The sequence below is a fragment of the Scyliorhinus torazame genome, chromosome 2, assembly GCF_047496885.1.
Source record: "Scyliorhinus torazame isolate Kashiwa2021f chromosome 2, sScyTor2.1, whole genome shotgun sequence".
Lineage (NCBI taxonomy): Eukaryota > Metazoa > Chordata > Chondrichthyes > Carcharhiniformes > Scyliorhinidae > Scyliorhinus > Scyliorhinus torazame.
Genome location: NC_092708.1, coordinates 129,159,428 through 129,176,991, shown reverse-complemented (window position 1 = coordinate 129,176,991; position 17,564 = coordinate 129,159,428). Strand labels below are relative to the sequence as shown.

Genomic DNA, 17,564 nt, shown 5'->3' with positions numbered 1-17,564 from the left:
CAAAATGCTCAATGAGTTGGGAAGTCAGCCACTTCTGTCGCCTGGGATCATAGAATCATAGAATTTACAGTGCAGAAGAAGGCCATTCACCCCATCGAGTCTACATCAGCTCTTGGAAAGAGCACCCTACTTAAGCCCATATGGCCACCCTATCCCCGTAACCCAGTAACCCCAGCTAACCTTTTTGGACACTAAGGGCAATTTATCATGGCCAATGCACATCTTTGGACTGTGGGAGGAAACGGGAACACTCGGAGGAAAACCACGCAGAGGCAGGGAGAACGTGCAGACTCCACACAGGCAGTGACCCAAGTCGGGAATTGAACCTGGGACCCTGGAGCTGTGATGCAACTGTGCTAACCACTGTGCTGCCGTGCTGCATGGGGGAAGCCAGGGAATTACAGACCAGTTAGCCTAACATCTGTGGTGGGGAAATTGCTGGAGTGCATAATCAGGTGTGGGGTAACTGAACAGCTCGAAAAATTTCAGTCGATCAGGAAGAGCCGGCATGGTTTCGCGAAGAGAAGGTCATGTTTGACTAATCTTATTGAACTTTATAAAGAGGTGACTAGGGTAGTGGACAGGAGAATGTCTGTGGATGTTGTTTATATGGGCTTCCAGAAGGCATTTGATAAAGTTACATGTAAGACACTGTTAACGAAGGTGGAAGCCCTTGGAATTGAGGTCAAATTATTGACATGGTTAGGTAATTGGTTGAGTGCCAGGCAACAGAGAATGGGGATAATGGGTAAGTACTCCAATTGGCAGGAGGTGACTAGTGGTGTACCACAGGGATCTGTGCTGGTGCCTCAATTATTCACATTATTGATTAATGACTTGGACTTTGGCATAGAAAGTCATACATCCAAATTTGTTGATGATACAAAGTTAGGCAGCATTGTAGACAGACTAGATGACAGCATAAAATTGCAAGGAGGTATTGACAGACTAGGTGAATGGGCAAAATTGTGGCAGATGGAATTCAGTGGAAGCAAGTGTGAGGTTATCCATTTTGGACCAAAAAGGATAGAGCAGAGTACTTTCTAAATGGAATGAGATTAGGTACAGTGGATGTCCAAAGAGACTTGGGGGTTCAGGTGCCTAAATCCTTAAAATGCCACAAACAAGTGCAGAAAATAATCAAAAAGGCTAATGGAATGTTAGTATTTATATCTGGAGGATTGGAGTATAAAGACTCCGAGGTTATGCTGCAGCTATACAAAACCGTGGTTAGACCCCCACTTCAAGTACTGTGAGCAGTTCTGGGCACCACAGCTAAGGAAGGATATTTTGGCCTTGGAGGGAGTGCAAGGTAGGTTTACTAAAATGATAACTGGACCACGGGGGTTAAGTTACGAGTAGAGATCTAGGGGGCATAGTCTAAATATTAAGATTAGACCATTCAGGAGAGATGTTAGGAAGCATTTCTTTGCTCAAAGGGTGGTAGAGGTTCGGAACTCTCTCCCACAAACAGCAGGTGAAGCTAGAACACTTCATAGAATCAGTACAGTGCAGAAGGAAGCCATTCGGCCCATCAAGTCTGCACTGGCCCTCTGAAGGAGCACCCCACCCATGACTACACCCTCACCCTATCCCCATAACCTACCTAACCTTTTGGGAACTAAGGGGCAACTTAGCATGGCCAATCCACCAAACCTGCACATCTTTGGACTATGGGAGGAAACCCACGCAGACACAGGGAGAATGTACAAACTCCACACGGACAGTGACCCAAGGTGAGAATTGAACTCAGGTCTCTGGCGCTGTGAGGCAGCAGTGCTAACCACTATGCCACCGTGCCACCCATTGTTAAATTTAAATCCGAGATAGAGAGATTTTTGTTAGGCCACAGATCAGCCATGATCTCATTAAATGGAGGGATAGGCTTGAGGGGCTGAATGGACTACTCTTGTTCTTATGTCCTGTGTACCTATGTAAATATCCTGCAAAAAAAGGGAAGTATTTCAAGTGAGTGCCCTGCAATCTATTTTGGCTGACGTTGCTGGTAGACTGTGCAAACTGAGTTGTGGGTGTGAAGCTTGCAGTAGTACAAGTAATACCAGGGTGAGGGTGAAGTAAAGCGTGTGAAGGTTCGATCAGAGGGCTGATTGATAGAGATTGTTGGGGTAGGTGAGTGAATAGGAAGGAGTGTGGTGAATTGAGCACAAGGTATCATTGATAAGCCTTCTTATATAACGAAGCAAAGAGGTTCATTGGAAACAGCAATGAGGTTCAACTGTATACAGGCTCAGAGGTTTATCATTAAGATCTTCACTCCTTGACTCCCGGGTCCACACTGCCCAGGCCCCTGCTCCCAGTGCCCCGTGCTTTTTCCCCATTGATCGGGGTTTGCGCAGTCCCACGTGATAAGCCCCGAGAGTGTCACATGCCCCACAAAAGATCTGCCCTTAAAGGGGCTTTGCTGCCACACAGTGATGAGGGTCATGGTGCAGTTGATAGGATATGGCATTTGCTGATGCATTCACTGACATTGACCACTCATGTGAGGTTATTCAATTTCTTGCAGCACCACATCGAGGTCATTGAGGCTTTGCTCCTGGTTTTCACCTCCACAGCTATCTGCTCCCACTGCCTTTTTGTCTTTGTGTCCACTTTTCTACCTCCCCCACCAAGACCTCCAGTGCTAAGTCTAAAAACCTTGGAGCACGCTCTTCCCCATGTTGTGCTATTCTTTCCACTTTGTAGGTTAGATCTGGTTGGTTACAGTAATCATTCAAATGAGCCGGCAGCAGGAAGTTTTTGCTTGCATTGGAATCAATGGACATGAGTTACTCATGCATCGTGGTACTTGGAGTACCACAAGGATCTGTTCTGGGGCCGTTGCTGTTTGTCATTTTTATCAATGACCTAGAGGAAGGCGCAGAAGGGTGGGTGAGTAAATTTGCAGACGATACTAAAGTCGGTGGTGTTGTCGATAGTGTGGAAGGAAGTAGCAGGTTACAGAGGGATATAGATAAGCTGCAGTGCTGGGCTGAGAGGTGGCAAATGGAGTTTAATGTAGAGAAGTGTGAGGTGATTCACTTTGGAAGGAAAAACAGGAATGTGGAATATTTGGCTAATGGAAAAGTTCTTGAAAGTGTGGATGAGCAGAGGGATCTAGGTGTCCATGTACATAGATCCCTGAAAGTTGCCACCCAGGTTGATAGGGTGGTGAAGAAGGCCTATGGAGTGTTGGCCTTTATTGGTAGAGGGATTGAGTTCCGGAGTCAGGAGGTCATGTTGCAGCTGTACAGAAATCTGGTACGGCCGCATTTGGAGTATTGCGTACAGTTCTGGTCACCGCATTATAGGAAGGACGTGGAGGCTTTGGAACGGGTGCAGAGGAGATTTACCAGGATGTTGCCTGGTATGGAGGGAAAATCTTATGAGGAAAGGCTGATGGACTTGAGGTTGTTTTCGTTAGAGAGAAGAAGGTTAAGAGGAGACTTAATAGAGGCATACAAAATGATCAGAGGGTTAGATAGGGTGGACAGTGAGAGCCTTCTCCCGCGGATGGAAATGGCTAGCACAAGGGGACATAGCCTTAAACTGAGGGGTAATAGATATAGGACAGAGGTCAGGGGTAGGTTCTTTACGCAAAGAGTAGTGAGGCCGTGGAATGCCCTACCTGCTACAGTAGTGAACTCGCCAACATTGAGGGCATTTAAAAGTTTATTGGATAAACATATGGATGATAATGGTATAGTGTAGGTTAGATGGCTTTTGTTTTGGTGCAACATCGTGGGCCGAAGGGCCTGTACTGCGCTGTATTGTTCTATGTTCTATGTTCTATCGCGATCCCCATGACCATTTATGGGAGCTATCCAATTTAGCCCATGGGTATTTTTCAACCTTATCCAAAGCTAGTTCAACACCATTCACAAAGAATGTGCATTGCCCATTTTTCTATCTAATAATAATAATAATCCTTTTTTGTCACAAGTATGAAGTCACAGCGCCTGTTCGGGTAAGCTGGTACGGGAATTGAACCTGTGGTGCTGGCCTTGTTCTGCATTACAAACCAGCTGTCTAGTCCACTGAGCTAAACCAGCCCTATGTGCACCACTCTATCATAGTCTGCATTATATTTCATCTGAAATCGTTCAGGCCACCCATGCATTTATTTAAGTGCCTCTGCAATTTCAGGGCTACCTCATTTGATTCCATTACTTCTTTTAGTTTGGTATGATCGGCAAAATTGATAATTGTTCTTCCAAGTTGTTGATGTAAATTAGAAATAGGAATGACTGCAACACTGAGCCTCGGGTATTTTTTTTTGTCTTTAGTACTTTTCCCCAAGGCACTGTTGCTCCTTTAACTAGCATTTACTATTTTCTACCATTCAACCGACGTCTTACACAGTCACAAGTTTGACGTCTCCAAACTTTGAACTGAACTCGGAAGTCTCTATTTTAACTCTTCCTTCATGCACGAGGAATTAAAATGCTGGGCATTTTCCAATGCATTCCTATCTGCTTGTCCCCTGTTTTAATTTCCTAGTTTTGGGTGGTTTGAGGACACTCTGCAGTCAGGAGGGGGCCTCAAAAATAATTAAATGTTGGGTTCCTGATCTGTCTTTCAAATCACAGTGCTAACTTAACACTGACCCGTGTGAATCACGCGCATTCTCACAATTGGCAGCAAAACAGCACCATGGTCAGGGAACTCATCATACTCTCACAGCTGGGGGAACCTTGTCCTTCCTCTGCCCCAGACTTCCTATCCTTCCTGCAATGTGATTAGGCCTGACTCCCCAGACCTCACATTCATTACCTTTGTTCCCCGTGATTTCCTACACATTCCCACAGGCCTACCTATGAGTGCCACAGGCATCAGGTGAGAGTCACTGTGGCGAAATTAGCATGATGTCCAGGAGTTACTGTGGCCTGGAGCCTCAAGCTGTGAGAAGCTGGTCACAGAGTCACCTGCATTGACCCCTGCTTTGATTATTTATGCCTCACGTTGAAATTGGGGATGCAGTCTTTCATGTGGAACTTTATCAAATGTCTTCCATAAGACCATAAGACCATAAGACATAGGAGCGGAAGTAAGGCCATTCGGCCCATCGAGTCCACTCCACCATTCAATCATGGCTGATTTCAACTCCATTTACCCGCTCTCTCTCCATAGCCCTTAATTCCTCGAGAAATCAAGAATTTATCAACTTCTGTCTTGAAGACACTCAACGTCCCAGCCTCCACCGCCCTCTGTGGCAATGAATTCCACAGACCCACCACTCTCTGGCTGAAGAAATTTCTCCTCATCTCTGTTCTAAAGTGACTCCCTTTTATTCTAAGGCTGTGCCCCCGGGTCCTAGTCTCCCCTGCTAATGGAAACAACTTCCCTACGTCCACCCTATCTAAGCCATTCATTATCTTGTAAGTTTCTATTAGATCTCCCCTCAACCTCCTAAACTCCAATGAATATAATCCCAGGATCCTCAGACGTTTAGCTTATGTTAGGCCTACCATTCCTGGGATCATCTGTGTGAATCTCCGCTGGACCCGCTCCAGTGCCAGTATGTCCTTCCTGAGGTGTGGGGCCCAAAATTGCTCACAGTATTCTAAATGGGGCCTAACTAGTGCTTTATAAAGCTTCAGAAGTACATCCCTGCTTTTATATTCCAAGCCTCTTGAGATAAATGACAACATTGCATTTGCTTTCTTAATTACGGACTCAACCTGCAAGTTTACCTTTAGAGAATCCTGGACTAGGACTCCCAAGTCCCTTTGCACTTCAGCATTATGAATTTTGTCACCGTTTATAAAATAGTCCATGCCTCTATTCTTTTTTCCAAAGTGCAAGACCTCGCACTTGCCACGTTGAATTTCATCAGCCATTTCTTGGACCACTCTCCTAAACTGTCTAAATCTTTCTGCAGCCTCCCCACCTCCTCAATACTACCTGCCCCTCCACCTATCTTTGTATCATCGGCAAACTTAGCCAGAATGCCCCCAGTCCCGTCAGCTAGATCGTTAATATATAAAGAGAACAGCTGTGGCCCCAACAGTGAACTCTGCGGGACACCACTCGTCACCAGTTGCCATTCCGAAAAATAACCTTTTATCCCAACTCTCTGCCTTCTGCCTGACAGCCAATCGTCAATCCATGTTAGTACCTTGCCTCGAATACCATGGGCCCTTATTTTACTCAGCAGTCTCCCGTGAGGCACCTTATCAAAGGCCTTTTGGAAGTCAAGATAGATAACATCCATTGGCTCTCCTTGGTCTAACCTATTTGTTATCTCTTTCAAGAACTCTAACAGGTTTGTCAGGCACGACCTCCCCTGACTAAATCCATGCTGACTTGTCCTAAGCCGACCCTGCACTTCCAAGAATTTAGAAATCTCATCCTTAACAATGGATTCTAGAATCTTGCCAACAACCGAGGTTAGGCTATTTGGCCTATGTTCCCTTCTTGAACAGGGGAGTTACAACAGTGATTTTCCAATCCTCTGGGACTTTCCCTGACTCCAGTGACTTTTGAAAGATCATAACTAACGCCGCCACTATTTCTTCCGCTATCTCCTGGGCTGGTTTAGCACACTGGGCTAAATCGCTGGCTTTTAAAGCAGACCAAGGCAGGCCAGCAGCACGGTTCAATTCCCGTACCAGCCTCCCCGAACAGGCGCCGGAATGTGGCGACTAGGGGCTTTTCATAGTAACTTCATTGAAGCCTACTTGTGACAATAAGCGATTTTCATTTCATTCCTTTAGAACTCTAGGATGTAGCCCATCTGGGCCCGGAGATTTATCAATTTTTAGACCTCTCAGTTTCTCTAGCACTTTCTCCTTTGTGATGGCTACCATATTCAACTCTGCCCCCTGACTTTCCTGAATTGTTGGGATATTACTCATGTCTTCTACTGTGAAGACTGACGCAAAGTACTTATTTAGTTCCTCAGCTATTTCCTTGTCTCCCATCACTAGATTACCAGCGTAATTTCGGAGCGGCCCAATGTCAACTTTTGCCTCCCGTTTGTTTTTATTGTATTTAAAGAAATTTTTACTATCATTCCTAATGTTACTGGCTAGCCTACCTTCATATTTGATCCTCTCTTTCCTTATTTCTCTCTTTGTTATCCTCTGTTTGTTTTTGTAGCCTTCCCAATCTTCTGACTTCCCACTACTCTTTGCCACATTATAGGCTTTCTCTTTTGCTTTGATGCATTCCCTGACTTCCTTTGTCAGCCATGGCTGCCTAATCCCCCCTCTGATAACCTTTCTTTTCTTTGGGATGAACCCCTGTACTGTGTCCTCAATTACTCCCAGAAACTCCTGCCATTGCTGTTCTACTGTCTTTCCCACTAGGCTCTGCTCCCAGTCGATTTTCATCAGTTCCTCCCTCATGCCCCTGTAGTTACCTTTATTTAACTGTAACACCTTTACATCTGATTCTACCTTCTTTCTTTCAAATTGGAGATTGAATTCTACCATATTATGATCACTGCCTCCTAAGTGTTCCCTTACTTTAAGACCTTTAATCAAGTCTGGCTCATTACATAACACTAAGTCCAGAATGGCCTGTTCCCTCGTGGGCTCCATCACAAGCTGTTCCAAAAAACCCTCCTGTAAACATTCAATTAATTCCCTTTCCTTGGGTCCACTGGCAGCATTATTTACCCAGTCCACCTGCATATTGAAGTCCCCCATGATCACTGTGACCTTGCCTTTCTGACATGCACTTTCTATTTTGTGGTGCATTTTGTGCCCCATGTCCTGACCACTGTTAGGAGGCCTGTACATAACTCCCATTATGGTTTTTTTGCCTTTGTGGTTCCTCAACTCTACCCACACAGACTCCACATCATCTGACCCTATGTCGTTTCGTGCTATTGATTTAATTTCATTCCTAATTAACAAGGCAATCCCGCCTCCTCTGCTCACCTCTCTGTCTTTTCGATAGGTTGTGAATCCCTGGATTCCAGTCTAAATGCCAGTCCTGAACACCCTGCAACCACGTCTCTGTGATGCCTACCACATCATACCTGCCAGTCACAATCTGGGCCACAAGCTCATCTACCTTGTTCCGTACACTGCGCGCATTTAAATATAGCACCTTTAACTCTCTATTGACCGTCCCTTTTTGTTTTCTTAGTGTGGTGGACCTTGGTTTACTGAGCCTTTCCATACACTGTGTCATATTTTGTGGGATGGGGACTATGGTAACCTCTCCTGAGTTCTGTCTTTTCGTGCTTTTTTGTATTCCTAAGCAGCTACGCTTCCCACTGATTACTTCACCTCTTGGTTCCCTGACTTTCCCTTTCCCCCCAATCTCTAGTTTAAAGTCCTATTGACCACCCTATTTACTCTTTTCGCCAGAACACTGGTCCCAGCTCGGTTCAGGTGGAGACCATCCCAACGGTATAGGTCCCCCCTGTCCCAAAACTGATGCCAGTGTCCCATGAAAAGGAACCCCTCTTTCCCACACCACTCTTTCAGCCACGTGTTAACTTCCCTTATTCTTACCTCCCTATGCCAATTTGCACGTGGCTCGGGCAGTAATCCGGAGATTATGGCCCTTGAGGACCTGTTTTTTAATTTGAATCCTATCTCTTGATAATCTCTAAACAGGTCCTCTTATATCTTATTATACTTCTATCACTAACATCATGTGTTTCCTTCTAAATGTTAGAAAAGTTGTAATGTAATGCCAACTTACAGATGTCAATGCGGACAAAGTACAAGGCCCTAAGTAGTGTATGGAATTTCACACGGTTCAAAAAGAAAAAATTAAACTGCATATATCAACAGATGATGGTGGAGAAAAGTCAGTAACACAATCCTAGGGTTCATTGACTTGTATAAATCACTCACTCTTCTTTTGAAGTTTATGATGCCTTTTGAGCCCCTTCACTGGGTTTGTGTCTGGGTAATTTCCTCTTATCTAACTACTGGTTGTATTTAAGCAGAAACACTAAAGACGAGTAAGGAATCGCAGCATTTAACATTAACGATGAAATAGTTTTAGTTTTTTGTAGTAATTTAAAAAAAGATGGAAATTAGGACAGGAAAGGTCAGCTGGTGAGCAACACAGCCCTGAAAAAGCTGAGAGCTGTCAATTACCATGGAATGGATGGTGTAGGCAGGAACTGCATTCTCCACATTACCCATAAATCTACACAGGCAGCAGGCAACATATGAGCTGCAACGACAGGCTGTTCATGTAGCAACCCAGTAGAAAATAGAAACCATAAAACTGTCATGAGGATAAAAATGCAGAGGAGATTTGTTTATGTCTCCCATAATTCAGAACTGCCTTAGTTTAAAGTAACTACAAAAATTACAATAAGCACCTATTCATGGCACGGATCATAGAGCATCAAAAAAATATTACGGGTGCAACATGGAGAGTCTAATGAATGGACAGGTATAAACCTGGTTGAGTTACTAGATTATATGCACATATACACAGTTAAATTTTATTCACTAAATTGCCCATTAGTGCACAAAATATTTTCACCCATTTGTTGAAAATATTTATTTATGTGTAACACGTAATTTGTCTGTAAAATGAAGCCACAATTAGCTTGTCTCAAAATGAGTTCAACAGCATCAAACAGCTATGAGTTGAGGTGTTTCATTACGTGGATAAGAGCAAATCTGTGTTGCGGAGGGCGAAGGTCTAGAAATTTACGTCTGCAGCATTCTTTTCAGGCACAAAATGATCACTGTGGCCTAATATTGTGGGCTGTATGCATATGCAGCACACCACCGAGCTTAGTCCTTCCCGGATGCCCATTGTTTATGCAAATCAGAGATGCACTGTCTGTTTGATGGTTCTTTGTGGCTGACTGCAGAATGCACTGTGCACAGAACAGCTGAACCAGTCTTAAAGGGACCATCCGAGGACGCCAGCCGAAAGACAAGTTCAAGATTTTTTTTAGCCTTCTCTAAATGTGGAGAAGGGTCTCGCCTGGATCCACATTAAAACTGAGGGCTGCTGTCAGTCCACCCTCGGCCCTCTCCGATTTGCCTCCCCTCCCCTGACTCATCTTAAACCTTCAGCCTATATCAGATAAGCCTGAGCCCTTCCTCCACCCTGCAACTCGAGAGATGCATCCAGTGGCTGGAAGGTCCGCTGTACACAGCCTTGCCTTGTACACAGTCCTGCTTTGTTACCTCTGTGTCTAATGTGCAGTTCTTGGTTAACACGCATTTCGGTGCAATGTCATCTCTTGGCATTTCTACTTGAAATATTTCATTAATACTCAAGTGTCCCAAACATATGGCAAATAGCATTCACACCACACAAGTGCCAGGCAATGACCAGCTTCAATAGGAGAGAATCTGACCATCTCCCTTTCACATTCAACAGCATTAACATCACTGATCAATATCCTGAGGGGTTGCCATTGACCAGAAACTGAGCTGGACCAGCCACATAAATACTATGCCTACAAGAGCAGATCAGAGGCTTGGAATTCTCTGGTGAGTACCTCACATCGTGACTTCCCAAACCTTTTCCACTATTTACTAAGCACAAGTCATGAATTTGATGGAATATCCTCTACTTGCCTGGTTGAGTGCAGCTCCAACAATGCTCAAGAAGCTCTACAACAGGGGTTTTCAAACTCAGGGTTGTGACCCGCGGGTGGGTCGCAGACAGGTTTCGGGAGGGTCGTGGTGTCCTGATCGCGGGAGGAACGCCCGAGTGTCGCGGCTGGCCTTTAGAAATGCTGGCCAGGAGGAATTTTTAGATTGTAGGCATGTTGCGCATGCATGCTGGATCAAGCAGTGCGCAGGCCCAGAGCCCAGCAGAGTGGACCGCCTCCTCCTGACATCAGGGCACTGTCCAGGGCCATTTTATTTCAGAAAACGACCGAGTCCTCCCACCGAGGCCGGCAGCAGAGAGCCCTGTGTGCTGACTCACGTGATCAGGGCGCGAGAGAGGTTCCTCAATTTTGCGGCTGTCAGCAGTGCTGGTGAGAACTCCTGGGATTTTGGTGAACAACCCATGAAGAAGATGCTGAAAACAGGAACAAAGCAGCATAAAGATGATTACCTGAGGTGTGGGTTTATTAATTGTGCCACTGCAAATCAGGATTCAAAGTCATGTGTATTATACGCAGGGAAGCTCTGGCAAATGAAAGTTTAAAACCCTCAAATCTTCGAAGATATTTGGAGACTAAACATGGTGAGTTTGAGGACAAACTTCTTTTTTTTTTTCAACAGATGCAGTGAGAACTTAAATCATCAGCAGAAGTCATTATAAGAAATGTAGCATTGGATAACAAAGGAAGTGACATCATGAGCACCAACATTATCAGCTGGAAGGACAATCACAGCAGGTGCAAGGGAACACCACCACCTGTGTTTCCTCCCAAGCCACACGCCATCCTTATTTGGAACAATAACATTGTTTTTTCAACATCATAGAATCAGAGAATTCCTCCAGTGCAGAAGGAGGCCATTCGGCCTATCGAGTCTGCACCGACCCTTGAAAGTGCAAACTCCACACGGACAGTCACCCGAGGCTGGGTTCGAACCCGGGACCCTGGCGCTGTGGGGCAGCAGTGATACTCACCGTGCCACCTTGGGTCAAAGCCCTGAATGTCCTTGTTATCAGCACTCTGAGTGTACCTATACCAGATAGTGATAGTTGTTCAAGAGGACAGCTCACCACCAGCTTCTCAAGTACAATTAGGGATTTGCAATAAATGATGTCCTTGCGAGCAGAGCTCACAATCCATTAAATACTTTTTTGAATCTTGTATTGTAAATCTGTCAACATTTTTTTTTAATGTTTCATAATCTTACACCAGAGGCAAACCTCTTCAAATAAATGAACAGATTCAGCAAAATGTTGTTGGCCATGAATTAAATTAAAATGGCCAAATTTGGAAATGCTTTTTTTTATGATCCGAGGTTGATTTGTTGTTTGAATTTCACTGAGAAGGATCAAAATTCTGCTACCAAGTTATCAGGACGATGGGAAACACACTGTCACACCTGTAGGGCAGAATTTAATGTCCTCCCCAGTGGCGAGCTTGGTGGCGGGGACAGGGAGTGGGGATCAGTGAAGCTGCACCGTCCCCTTTCTCCGAAGGTTTAGATTCATTTGTATGACTGTTGTCCTTTAAAACTTTAGCAGCAATTTTGTCACTTCACTGGTGATGGTATCATTGGCCCCGTTAATAAGAGGGAAGCTGGAAGGGGACAGGGTTGGGAGAGGTTTACCGGATGGTGTTGCCTTTTCTGTGGCTCTGCTGTAACTATGGCAATCAGTGAGGTTGCCCTCCTTCCTTTGGATATCGATATTATATTGCTCAGAATCGCCAGGTATCGAATGAGACCACCACAAGGTTCAACCGGCTATCGATCAAAGAGCCAAACACCAGTTAGTTAGTTCAAGGTCAAGGGTACATTATTTACACACAATTAATCATGCAACATAAACACTACTAGTTAAACTACATCTATCGACTAAGACAACATGTACTTAACTTCAGGCACCCGGCTTAGGTCAGAGGAACAGTGGCCGTTGTTCGATTCTGGATCTATTGGGTCTGTAGAAGTAACTGCTACTCAGCTAGGCTCATTCGTCTGGTAGCGGGCGTTGAACTTGGGCTTGCTTCTGGTGGTGCTGCGATGTGGAGATGGTCGTAGCCGGGGCGCCAGGTCCAAAAGAGGACGAACACATGGTGGACTCTCTTCTTATGCTTGGGGGTTTTTGCGCTCTTTTGGGCGGTCCTTCAGTTTGGACCACCATTAATTGAGGGATCCCTGGGGTGGGATTCTCCCCTACACGGCGGGGCGGGGGGATCCGGCGGGATGGAGTGGCGTGAACCACTCCGGCGTCGGGCCGCCCCAAAGGGGCGGATTTCTCTGCACCTTTAGGGGCCAAGCCCTCACCTTTAGGGGCTAGACCCGGGCTGGAGTGGTTGCCGTCCCGCCGGCTGGCGTCGAAGGCCTTTGGCGCCACGCCAGCCGGGGCCGGCGGAAGTCCGCGCATGCGCGGGAGCATCAGTGGCTGCTGACGTCATCCCCACGCATTCACAGGGGGGGTTCACCTCCGCGGAGGCCATTGCGGAGGCTATGGCTGACGCGGAGGGAAAAGAGTGCCCCCATGGCACAGGCCCGCCCGCGGATTTGTGGGCACCCCCCGGGTCCAGATCGCCCCGCGCCCCCCCCCCCCCAGGACCCTGGAGCCCACTCGCGCCGCCTGGTCCTGCTGGTAAGGGAGGTGGTTTGATTCACGCTGGCGGGACAGGCATTACAGCAGCAGGACTTCGGCCCATCGCGGGCCGGAGAATCGCCGGGGGGGGGGCCCGCGACCGGCGCGGCGCAATTCCCGCCCCCGCCGAATCTCCGGTGCCGGAGAATCCGGCGGCCGGCAGGGGTGGGATTCACGCCGCCGCCCCCGGCGATTCTCCGACCCGGCGGGGGGTTGGAGAATCCCGCCCCTGATCACTATTTTCGATTTCTTTGTTTTTAAAAATAATTTTTATCAAAGTTTTCGCAAAATATCAACAACAAAATGTAAAAGGAATCAATAGAATTAAATATAAAACAAAACAAAACAACTCAGTGCCCCCCTCCCCCCGATACATCAATAATAAATTAACACCCGCCGAAACACATAGCAAACCCCCCTCAGATCCCCCAATATAGACAAACAAAAATAAAATAGGACCCACCCACCCTCCTTCCCTCCGGGTTGCTGCTGCTGCTGACCATTGTCTACCGTTCAGCCAGGAAGTCTAAGAACGGTTGCCACCGCCTGAAGAACCCTTGCACCGATCCCCTTAAGGCAAATTTCACCCTCTCCAATTTGATAAACCCCACCATATCGTTGATCCAGGATTCCACGCTTGGGGGCCTCGCATCCTTCCACTGAAGAAGAATCCTTCGCCGGGCTACCAGGGACGCAAAGGCCAGAATACCGGCCTCTTTCGCCTCCTGCACTCCCGGCTCCTCTGCAACCCCAAATATTGCGAGCCCCCAGCCCGGTTTGACCCTGGATCCTACCACCCTCGACACCATCCTCGCTACGCCCTTCCAAAATTCCTCCAGCGCTGGGCATGCCCAGAATATATGGGTGTGGTTTGCTGGGCTCCCTGAGCACCTAACACACCTGTCCTCACCCCCAAAAAACCGGCTCATCCTTGTCCCGGTCATGTGTGCCCTGTGCAGCACCTTAAACTGTATGAGGCTGAGCCTCGCGCAAGAGGAGGAAGAGTTCACCCTCCCCAGGGCATCCGCCCACATCCCCTCATCAATCTCCTCATCCACCTCCTCCTCCCACTTACCTTTCAGCTCCTCCTCCAAGGCCTCCTCCTCCCCCTGCATCACCTGGTATGTTGCCGAAATCTTCCCCTCTCCAACCCTCACCCCCGAGAGCAGCCTGTCCTGTACCGTGCGTGGCAGCAGCTGCGGAAATTCCACCACTTGCCGCCTGGCAAACGCCCTTACCTGTAGGTACCTAAAGACATTTCCCGGGGGGAGCCCATACTTCCCCTCCAGCTCACCCAGACTCGCGAACATCCCGTCCACAAACAGGTCCCCCAACCTTCTTATCCCTGCCCTGTGCCACCCCGAAAACCCTCCATCTATTGTCCCTGGGACAAACCGGTGGTTCCCCCGTATCGGGGTCCACACCAAAGCCCCCACTTCCCCCCTGTGCCGCCTCCATTGCCCCCATATTTTGAGGGTAGCCGCCACCACCGGGCTTGTGATATACCTCATTGGAGGGAGTGGCAGCGGCGCCGTTGCCAGCACCTCCAGACTCGTAGCCTCACAAGACGCCATCTCCAGCCTCTTCCATGCCATCCCCTCCCCCTCCACTTGCGCACCATCGTTGCATTGGCGGCCCAGTAGTACCCACAGAGGTTGGGCAGTGCCAGCCCCCCCCCTCCCTACTCCATTCCAGGAACACCCTTCTCACCCTCGGAGTCCCTTGCGCCCACACAAACCCCGTTATGCTCCTGCTGAGCCGCCTCAAGAAGGCCTTCGGGAAAAGAATGGGGAGGCACTGGAACAGGAACAAAATCCTTGGGAGCACCGTCATCTTAACTGACTGCACCCTACAGCGGCAACGCGTCCCACCTCTTAAACTCCTCCTCCATTTGCTCCACCAGCCTCGTGAAATTAAGTCTGTGCAGGTCCCCCCAGCTCCTGGCCACCTGGACCCCTATGTACCTGAAGCTCCTCTCCGCCCTTTTTAGTGGGAGCTCGCCAATCCCCCTCTCCTGGTCCCCTGGGTGAACCACGAACAACTCGCTCTTCCCCATGTTGAGCTTGTACCCTGAGAAATCCCCGAACTCACTGAGGATCCTCATTACCTCTGGCATTCCCCCCACCGGGTCCGCCACATATAGCAGCAAGTCGTCCACATAGAGCGACACCCTATGCTCCTCCCCATCCAGTTCATCAACTCCCTCAGTGCCATAGCCCGGGGTTCAATCGCCAGTGCGAAGAGCAGGGGGGACAGGGGACAGGTCTCTCGATGCAACCGAAAGTACTCAGACCTCCTCTTGTGCGTGGCCACACTCACCATCGGGACCTCGTACAACAGCCTAACCCAGCTGACGAACCCCCCCCCCCCCCCCCCCAAACCCGAACCTCTTCAGCACCTCCCACAAGTACCCCCACTCTACCCTATCGAAGGCCTTCTCAGCGTCCATCGCCGCCACTATCTCCGCCTCCCCCTCCCTCGCCGGCATCATAATAACGTTCAGGAGCCTCCGCACATTCGCGTTCAACTGCCTCCCCTTCACGAACCCCGTCTGGTCTTCATGGATGATCTGCGGCACCCGATCCTCAATCCTCGTGGCTAAGACCTTCGCCAGCACCTTGGCATCTACATTTACCAGCGAAATCGGCCTGTAAGACCCACACTGCAGGGAATCCTTGTCCCGCTTCAAGATCAAGGAGATCAGTGCCCGGGACATCGTCCGGGCAAGGCCCCCCCCTCCCTTGCCTCATTGAAGGTCCTAACCAACAGGTCCACATATTTTTTGTAAAATTCAACCGGGAAACTGTCCGGCCCCGGTGCCTTCCCCGCCTGCATGCTCCCTAACTCTTTGGTCAGCTCCTCCAGCCCAATCGGGGCCTCTAATCTTGCCACCAGTCCCTCCTCCACCTTCGGGAACCTCAGTTTGTCCAAAAGCGAAAAACCCTCCCTCCTCCCGTGGGGGCTCGGACCGATACAGTTCCTCATAAAAGTCCCTGAAGACCCATTGATGCCAACCCCACTCCCTCCCTTATCCTTAACTCCCTCGATCTCCCTAGCTGCGTCCCGCTTCCGAAGCTGATGCTCCAGCATCCGGCTTGCCTTTTCCCCATACTCGTAAATCGCCCCCTGGGCCTTCCTCCACTGCGCCACCGCCTTCCTGGTGGTCACCAGGTCGAATTCAACCTGGAGGCTGCGCCTCTTCCTCAACAGTCCCTCCTCCGGCACCTCCGCGTACCTCCTGTCTACCCTCACCATCTCCCCCACCAGCCTCTCCCTCTCCCTCTGCTCACTCCTCTCCTTGTGGGCCCTAATAGAGATCAGCTCTCGCCAACCTCTGCCATCATCGCCTCCCAGACCGTCCCGACTCGGACCTCCCCGTTATCGTTGGCCTCCAGGTATCTCTCTATGCTTCCTTGGACCCGCTCACTCACCTCCTCGTCCGCCAACAGCCCCACCTCCAAGCGCCACAACGGGTGCTTGCCCCTCTTCTCCCCCAGCTCTAGGTCTACCCAATGCGGGGCGTGATCCGAAATGGCTATTGCCGAGTACTCGGTATCCTCTACTCTCGCTATCAGCGCCCTACTCATAACAAAAAAGTCGATCCGGGAATAGGCCTTATGAACCTACGAGAAGAATGAAACTTCCCTCGGCCCCCGGCCTTGCAAATCTCTAAGGGTCCACCCCTCCCATCTGGTCCATAAACCCCCTCAGCACTTTAGCCGCCTCCGGCCTCCTACCCGTCCTAGACCTGGAGCGATCCAGTGCCGAATCCAACACCGTGTTAAAGTTCCCCCCCCCCCCCCATTATCAGGCCCCCCACTTCCAAGTCCGGTATCCGACCCAACATGCGCCGCATAAAACCCGCACCGTCCCAGTTCGGGGCGTACACGTTGACCAGCACCACCCTCTCCCCTTGCAGCTTACCACTTACCATTACGTACCAGCCGCCATTGTCTGTCACAATGCTCGACTCCTCGAACGACACCCTCTTTCCCACCAAGATCGCCACCTCCTGATTCTTGGCATCCAGCCCTGAATGAATCACCTGGCCTACCCACCCCTTCCTCAATCTTACCTGGTCTGCCACCTTCAGATGTGTCTCCTGGAGCATGACCACATCTGCCTTCAGCCCCTTCAGGTGCGCGAACACGCGGCCCCGCTTAACCGGCCCGTTACGTTCCAGGTTATCAGCCGGATCAGGGGGCTACCCGCCCCCCTCCCCGGCCAGCCACGCGCCTGCGCCCCATGCCCGGCCCGTTTCCCACGGCGGCAGACCCCCGTCCCAACCCCCTCTACTCGCTCCAGCTCCCCCTTGACCATAGCAGCAGCAACCCGGTTCCCCCCCCCCGCCCCACACCCACCCCACCCCCCCAGCTAGGACCCCTCCT

At 49.2% G+C, this 17,564-nt stretch overlaps 1 long non-coding RNA gene across 1 annotated transcript in view; it reads left to right on the top strand.

Annotated features, from left to right (window-relative positions):
• The window catches only part of LOC140407795 (uncharacterized), a 30,351-nt gene extending 18,631 nt beyond the window's left edge, over positions 1–11,720 (top strand). Inside the window, exons 2-3 of the long non-coding RNA XR_011939807.1 lie at positions 10,318–10,430; positions 11,175–11,720. This is a non-coding gene — a long non-coding RNA (uncharacterized lncRNA). The remainder of the gene's footprint in view (positions 1–10,317; positions 10,431–11,174) is intronic.
• The last annotated feature ends 5,844 nt before the right edge of the window (positions 11,721–17,564 follow it).